This window comes from Pristis pectinata, chromosome 14, assembly GCF_009764475.1.
Source record: "Pristis pectinata isolate sPriPec2 chromosome 14, sPriPec2.1.pri, whole genome shotgun sequence".
In the NCBI taxonomy this organism is placed as follows: domain Eukaryota; kingdom Metazoa; phylum Chordata; class Chondrichthyes; order Rhinopristiformes; family Pristidae; genus Pristis; species Pristis pectinata.
Genome location: NC_067418.1, coordinates 52,450,282 through 52,457,785, shown reverse-complemented (window position 1 = coordinate 52,457,785; position 7,504 = coordinate 52,450,282). Strand labels below are relative to the sequence as shown.

The 7,504-nt window shown below is 47.3% G+C and overlaps 1 non-coding gene across 1 annotated transcript; it reads right to left on the bottom strand.

Moving 5' to 3' along the window:
- Positions 1-225: 225 nt before the first annotated feature.
- Positions 226-314, bottom strand: trnap-agg (transfer RNA proline (anticodon AGG)). The gene is given in 2 exon segments: positions 226-261; positions 279-314. It is a non-coding gene; the product is annotated as a tRNA-Pro (tRNA).
- Positions 315-7,504: the final 7,190 nt, after the last annotated feature.

The window sequence follows — 7,504 nt, the reverse complement described above, 5'->3', positions numbered from 1 at the left end:
AGTAGGAGTTGTTCGGAAAGTTCGCTGCACTTCTCTATTTCGGTCTCTAACACATCAGTCCCAAAAAAACCCATCAACATGCAGATCCATCATTTTCCACAGGCTTACCGTGCAGACAAAGCATCTGCATCTCACAACACATTTCCAGTCTTGCTCACTTATCAGACAATTACCTTGCGTCAGTGATATGAAATACGAAGGAAATCAGTGCTTCTGAAATAAAAGGGGCTCGTCCGGGATTTGAACCCGGGACCTCTCACACATCAGCCCAAACATATCCCTAAGCGAGAATCATACCCCTAGACCAACGAGCCGCTGGTGAGTTTTGTTGACTATCGATGGATCAGGAAACATGAATGCCTTTAATGAAACAGGTTAATTCGCAGTTTTAGAGGACACGAACACGGATAAAGCGTCCCAGCAATGCATAACCATCGCAGCCGGTCGATCAATCGGAAACGATGCACTAACGTGATGAATGGCCCAATTTCACAGGCGGGGGATAAAAGAAGAAAATATTGAAAATATTCAGAGATGTTCTTCCTCCAGTTTCACTTAAAATTTGTTGGTAAAGTGCAAGAGGGCACAGATTTGGCACGGGCCTGACGGAAGAGCTCCCATACTCTGCGGCGGGACTCAGTTATTGGCCATTAATAAGGCAGTGATCTTCGAATGTAGTTCTGAAGTTTTCGGGTAAAACCAGATATGAGTCACCTCTCGTCAGCCAGAATTCTACCATCTGTCCACCAGCCCCAATCATTGGTGGATATCTCCGAGTCACTCCAGTAGACTTTGCACACGTGTCTTGGAGGCAGCTGCGGATCTTCTCGTTAATTCTTGTTGGGTGTTCATTCAGGCCTAGTGACAACTGGAAAATTAGTCTGCGATGCTGACACTGTGGAGAATAAGTTGCATGGGATGAGAGGTGAGGAAGCGTCGTTCTCACATCACCTTTTGAAACCCGAATTGCCTACGAACAGATAAGCTGTTACGTACCGTTCATGGCGTTCCAGTGTCTCCCGTTTGTATTATGTGAGAGCACAGATGAAAGAAATCTTCCATGCTTGGCTCTAAACAGACTGAAATTCATATTGATCCACATGGGAATGCAACATAAGATTAACTGGACAGAGGTGGTCTGGGAGAACGGATACCCGATGCCTTTTTACCGAGGAAGTGAGTTCACAGCACAGTCCGTAACTTCTGCGTGGACAAGTGCCTCCTGCCATTATCCCTCACTAGGCTCGCTAAATAATTGTTGTGGGTTCCCCCATCAGCGGAAATCTGTGTTTTTAATTTGGTCCGGAAATCTCTCACATTTATCAAAACATCATATTTAAGTCGCAACTTATCCGGTCACTTGCACTTACTTGTCCAAGTGTCTTCCGTGTTGCATCGGAATCGTTTCCCATTTCCACTTGCATTCGCTGTTAAGGTCCGGGAACTGAAAACAGGAAGGAAAAGAGAAACAGAAACACCGGTCCCCCATCTCTCGCGTTATTTCGATATTCATTCGATCCTTTTAATGTTTCTTGTGAACATGACCAATTGTCAATTTCTGTTCTTGTTATCTCCAACGGTTCACTTGCGTGACGGTGTGAAAAGTTACAAGAGGGTGGCAGTAAAATTATGTTGAACCAGTCAGGACATCGCATGGACCAATCACCCACCCGTGGCTAAGTGGCAACTGAACCCACCCGTGCAAAGTAAAACGGATTACCTTCCTATCACTGAAACTATTGGCCAACTGTTCGTCCATGCACTTTAAATCCCCTGCAGCCTGCTTCAACGGTTCTTGAGTTTGATGCCAACGTTTCGGTTGTTTTCCAGACCAGTTTCTCTGTAATACTTTGCTGAATTCTAAAACATTCCCAACATCCAGGTTCATTTTTTGTTTTGAAAATATGTGAATGTTTTCTTTCGGAATTATTTGGTTCCTAACCGCATCTATATGTCATGGTTCTGCACCTTCCATGCGTTTCACGTTGCACCTTTCTTCCCTGAGGGAATGCCTTTTGGAATTCGGACTTCCCATCTTTAAGTAATAACCATTTTCCATCCACACTTGGATCACTCGGTGTATTTCCGCAATCCACCTCAGACTACCTGCCAACTCTACGTTCAGAGTTTCCTTTTTGTTGGATAGAAAGTCATGCAGTCACCCTGAACTACACCAATGTTCGAACTGACTGTTACATTCTACCACATTTTGATCACTGTTTCCGAGGCACCTCTTCATTGGAGTTAATCGTAACTTCTCCGTGCATGGTATTATATCGGAACAACATATTTCCCAATCGGTTCCTCACATTCTAATCGAGAAATATTCCTGATTTACAATGCAGGAAATCATCCTCTGTTATGTTGGTACTGACTTGATTTGCCGACAGTGGAGGCAACATGAAAGTGTTAAACAGCAAGTCGCAGAACATCGGTAAGATTGACAGTGGTCACCGGGCTACTGTTGGTACTGATCAGTGCATCGACAGTGGTCCAAAATAGCAAAGGAAAACTCGAGCACACGTCGCCGGAGAGAATGGAGCCGCAATACAGCGCCTCCGACTGCTCGGACGCCCTGCCACTTCCCGATCCGTCCTCAGATAACATCTCAAAGTTCATCCATTCTGTTCGTGGTACTTCACTGACACTGCATAGAAGTCCCCTCCGAGGCGGAACTTACACTGTTATGATAAATATTTCTTCAGTCTGGCAGACAGTTGACGTTGCCGTTTCCAAGAATTCTGTGTTGTTACCACGAATTCGGATAAATACACGATTTAGACATGATGCGTCAACTGGAGTCCAACTATGCCGTAAAATTAACAGATTGCGTCGAAGTGCAAATGGACGGAGGGGTAGATCTACAGATTGTTAGATAAATAGAGAAGGGGGCGGATAGTGGCTGGGAGAGGGAGAGAGAGAATGGTGATGTAGTGTGTCAAGGAAACAGAGGAATGCGAAGCAAGTGAAGAGATGGGGAGAGAATGTCTTTGTGGGAGAGCTGAACCGATATAGAGAACTTGAGACATTTACAGAGAAGCAGACCATTGAGCCCTTTCTGATTACGCTGCCTTTCACCAAGATCTTGTTTATTTTCTTGTGAAACACGAATTCCCTGCATTTTCACCTGGCCATTTGTTCCTTCAAGTTCTAGATATCGATGGAACTCAACTTAAGTGTAACGGACGGACTCTGACATTTCCAGCAAATGAACCAGAAGGGATAAACCATGCCCTGACTCAAGATATTTCATCTCCCTTCAGTTCTGAACCTCCGAAAAATGAAGGAAACGAATATCATGGTGCGAGAGACATACAGACAAGGGGTTAAAGACTAGTGTGCTGAAAGAGCAACGCTTACAGGCACAGAGAAGACAATGTGGTTGCAATATCAGATGTGCGAAAGCGGAACATTTGAGAGTTCCCGGATGGGGAGGTGAGCAGGAACAGATCTTTCTAAACCATTTCCGGCGACATATTTTAACTTCACCACGCGACCTGGTGGCGCAACGGCAGCGCGTCTGACTCCACTTCAGAAGGCTACGTGTTTGAATCACGTTGGAGTCATGAGAGCCTTATTATTTTATCAAATCGTTTGTGGCGAGGCTGTTCCCCAATTCAGAGCAATTCTCCCCTTAATGTAAACATCTCAACAGCACAGCCTCAATGGGCAACTGTCCGGTACGTGTTTGTTTATGTCATCTACGCAGCAGCGTAGATCAGTATCACAGTTTGTCTGGACTATTGGGCCTGAAGGCCGTGTCTGTGCTTTACCTCTCTGTGACTCTGAATCTGATCTTGTGTTCTATCCTCCGCTTGAGGAGGTGTAGGATTAATAAACTATAACCGTATTGATATCTTAAGACGGATGAGAATTATAGCTGCTCGAAATACTGATTGAAAAAGTGTCCTTCAGGCCAGAACAGCCACACCACTGCTTTCCTGGGCTGGGTGCTGTGTGGTAATTGCTGTGTCTGGAACTTAATTGGATTCCCATTATGCTTGACTATGGAGATAATGGTCAATCTTAACGGGAAATGGGAAGGCTGTCTCAAACAATGAAGGTCATACCTGCCTTTGTCTCACCCGATTGCAAAATGATTAGCTGAACCTGTGGTGTGAGGTTGCTGTTTGTCCATCTGCAGTAGCCCTTTGTCCGTTTCCTGCTCAACCAAGAACTCCGGCACCTGATTCATTAAAGTGTGCGTGACAATACCTGTGACAATACCTCTGTCTACCCCTTTGTACTGAGAGAACTCGGTAAGCGACTCTTGGTGAGTGCTGAAGAGAATGCTCCTAGCGGTGCACTGCTAATAAAGGTATTTGTTCGAATCGACCTCGTGGCACTGTGTTATTTACAGCGGACGGATAGGGAAATTGATTTCGGGACGACAATTTGGCAAGACAGCCAGGAGTCCAAGACGAGGTTTCGGAAGCAGCGTGAGCGACCGACTGGGATAACGGTCACGTGAGACGGACGGGCCCACAAGGTACGATTCACCTTGATCCCTCTCAGGCAGTCGGACACCTGATTGATCCCTTCGCTTACCGACAATCCTCTTACGGACTCCTCGCGAACCTGTCCGAGTGCCACAGGTAAGAAGGGGTTCGAGTCCCCATTTAAGTTAAGCTCTGTTCAGGGTTCGAATCCCCAGTTAAGTTAAGTTCTGTTCGGGGTTCGAGTCCCCAGTTAAGTTAATTTCTGTTCGGTGTTCGAGTCCCCAGTTAAGTTAAGTTGTGTTCGGGGTTCGAGTCCCCAGTTAAGTTAAGTCCTGTCGGGGGTTCGAGTGCCCAGTTTTGGATTTGGGATTTTAAGTTGTGAATTTCAAGGTTTTTAGCTCTAAGTTCTGAGATCGGTTCTCCAGTACTACCACCCTGCCTTAGACCCGTTCTTAAGAGGGGAAATCCCCCACGGTAAGGTCAGGAACCTGAAGTGGGTGAAGGAAAGAGACCGATCTTATAGGTAATCGCAGCGATTCGTACCGTCCGATCGGGTAGAATACAAATATGGGACAAACTCACGATAAGTCTGGGTCCAATACCCCACTATCTAAGTTATGTAAAGACGATCCGAAGAACGAGAGTAACTTCCGTAAATAATCAGCATGCCTCAATAAGAAATTGGGAAAAGAAATATGGCCATTGGGGGGAACTTGGGACGTAGATAAATGCTTAAAGGCAGAAAAGGCAATTTGGGAGTGGAATACAGGGGAAAAATGGAAATTATTAATGTCTACTTGGAGAAAAACGGTCGAAGACCTAACAAATAAATCTAAGCAGGCTAGCTGGGAACATAATGCGCGCAGAAGGGGAATTAGTGTGTGTGATGAACAGGGAAATCCTAAGAGTTGGGGAGTCCTGAAGTCTCAGTGCGGAGACCACGATGCTGAAAGTAGCAGAAGGGAGAGAGGAGAGGTAAATGAGGTGTATAAGGAGAAGAGCAAAAATAAAAATAAAAGTAGTAAGGATAAAGTGGAGGTACCGCCCGACATGTCTGGCGTGCCCCTGTTGTTCCAAAGTAATGATACGGACGAAGAGGAGGAGGATTGGATGGTCCGACCCACAGCCCCTACCTACCCCCCGGTTTCATTGCGGCCCCCATATAATGCGGCTAGCCCGCCAGCCGTCCCGCCCTTACCACCAGCGACTGCTAGCCAAGTCCCGCCCACAGGACAAGTCCATGAACCTATTGCGTCCCGAACCAGTATGCGGCTTAGTCGAAGGGAAAGCCCACAGACAGGTGGCTATAAGGCCACAGACAAACGACGGAGCTTTCTGGCAAGGGACGGTCCTTCAATAGATTCTCAGACGGACACCGACTCTGATTCTACCACTGATTATGGCGACCCTACAGATCCCAGACTACCCACCATGTTGAACGTGGTTAAGGGAGCCAAGGTTAAGAAACAATTCCCCAACAGGAGTGTTCCCAATCCTGATCCAGCCCAAGCCAGCGCTAATCCTACAATCCAAATTTACACCCCTTGGAAGCCTCAGGAGATGTGCTTAATCATGAGTCGGGCGCCCTACCGTAAAACCAACCCAGGGGATTTCATAGATTATGTTATTGGGACAATTCAGATGTATCAGGCCGCCCCACAAGACCTTTTTCAGCCTTTGTTGCATGACCCTTACGACTAATGAAGTGGTACAGTGGAAAGAACACCTGGGGAACTATGCTGACTGGACAGCCTTTCAGGCGGCCGTCCGGCCTCAGGACCAGGTGGTCACTATTAGAACTGCCCTTCGTAAAACCCTCCAACACCCTATTGACATAACTAAAGTTTTAGAATGCCGACCAAAACAAGGTGAGGACGGCCCAGACTTTTGGGACCGTTTCTGTTCATTTTACGGTACCTATGCGGGGGACGATGCCTACAAAAGAGGCAATGCCTCCCCCCAGTTTAACGCCCTCTTATTGCAATGCATCCCTGCTGGAGTGGTCTCATCTATCCGCACTAATGACATGAACTGGCCTGACCACACACGACAAGCCAATGAGGAGGGTGCCAGTCCATTTCTGGAGTAACGGGCGCGAGTCGAAAGCCACAAAGATAAAACAGGAAATGGTGCAGAGACCGCCTGAGCCCCAACCTTCCTACTCAGACAATACGGGCTATCAAATGGAGCGGCAATTTTGCGTTCCAGAAGAGGTTGACTGGTCCGGTAAAGGATACCCACTATACCCCAATGACTTAAGAGCCCCAGTGTACGGGCCCCCTTGTGGGCCACCACCACCACCCTCTCGTAATTACCTTCGACCCAGGGGACCCCAACAACCTGCACCGGCGAACGCCTGGCCGACGGGATGTTACCTTTATGGGGCACCTGACCATTGGCGGAGGGACTGTCCCCACTACCGTCATCGGCAGATCAGACCCCCTGGTAGACGACAACCTTTTTCAACCAACAACCCGTTTTCTGCCTATCTAGACGTGGAGTGTAGCCTCTCCATGTACCCTGCCCTCACCGATAACCCGGACGATGAACCCATCGTCAATTTCTTAGTTGAAGGAAAGCCGATTCCCTTTATGATAGACACGGGAGCAAATACTTCGACCCTTGAAGCCTCTTGTATTACTAAGCATGATGTTGAACTGTCCACTGCTTCAGTTCCATTGAGAGGACTGGAGGGACAGGAAAGATCCTACCCCTTAACTGAACCCTTACAAGTTAAATTTGAAGATCAGGAATGCCTGATCCAGTTTGCAGTAACCACAAGCCTAGGAATTAGCCTCGCCGGAAGGGACCTGCTCTGCTCCTTCCAACTCAAAATACAATGCCTGGATGACGGTATTACCATTACTTGTACTAAAAACCATAGGATCCTCTGGATTCAAAAGCCTCCTCAGTGGTGGACGGTGAACCTCACGAGCAGCGATTTTAACGCACCCTTGGAAACCACTGACCCGCATGTGATGCTAGCTTACGACCCCACTGGGGCCTCAAGGTAGCTAGAAGGGTTGTATGTTCCGCTCCTGGGTAGCACGGTGACCGTCACTATT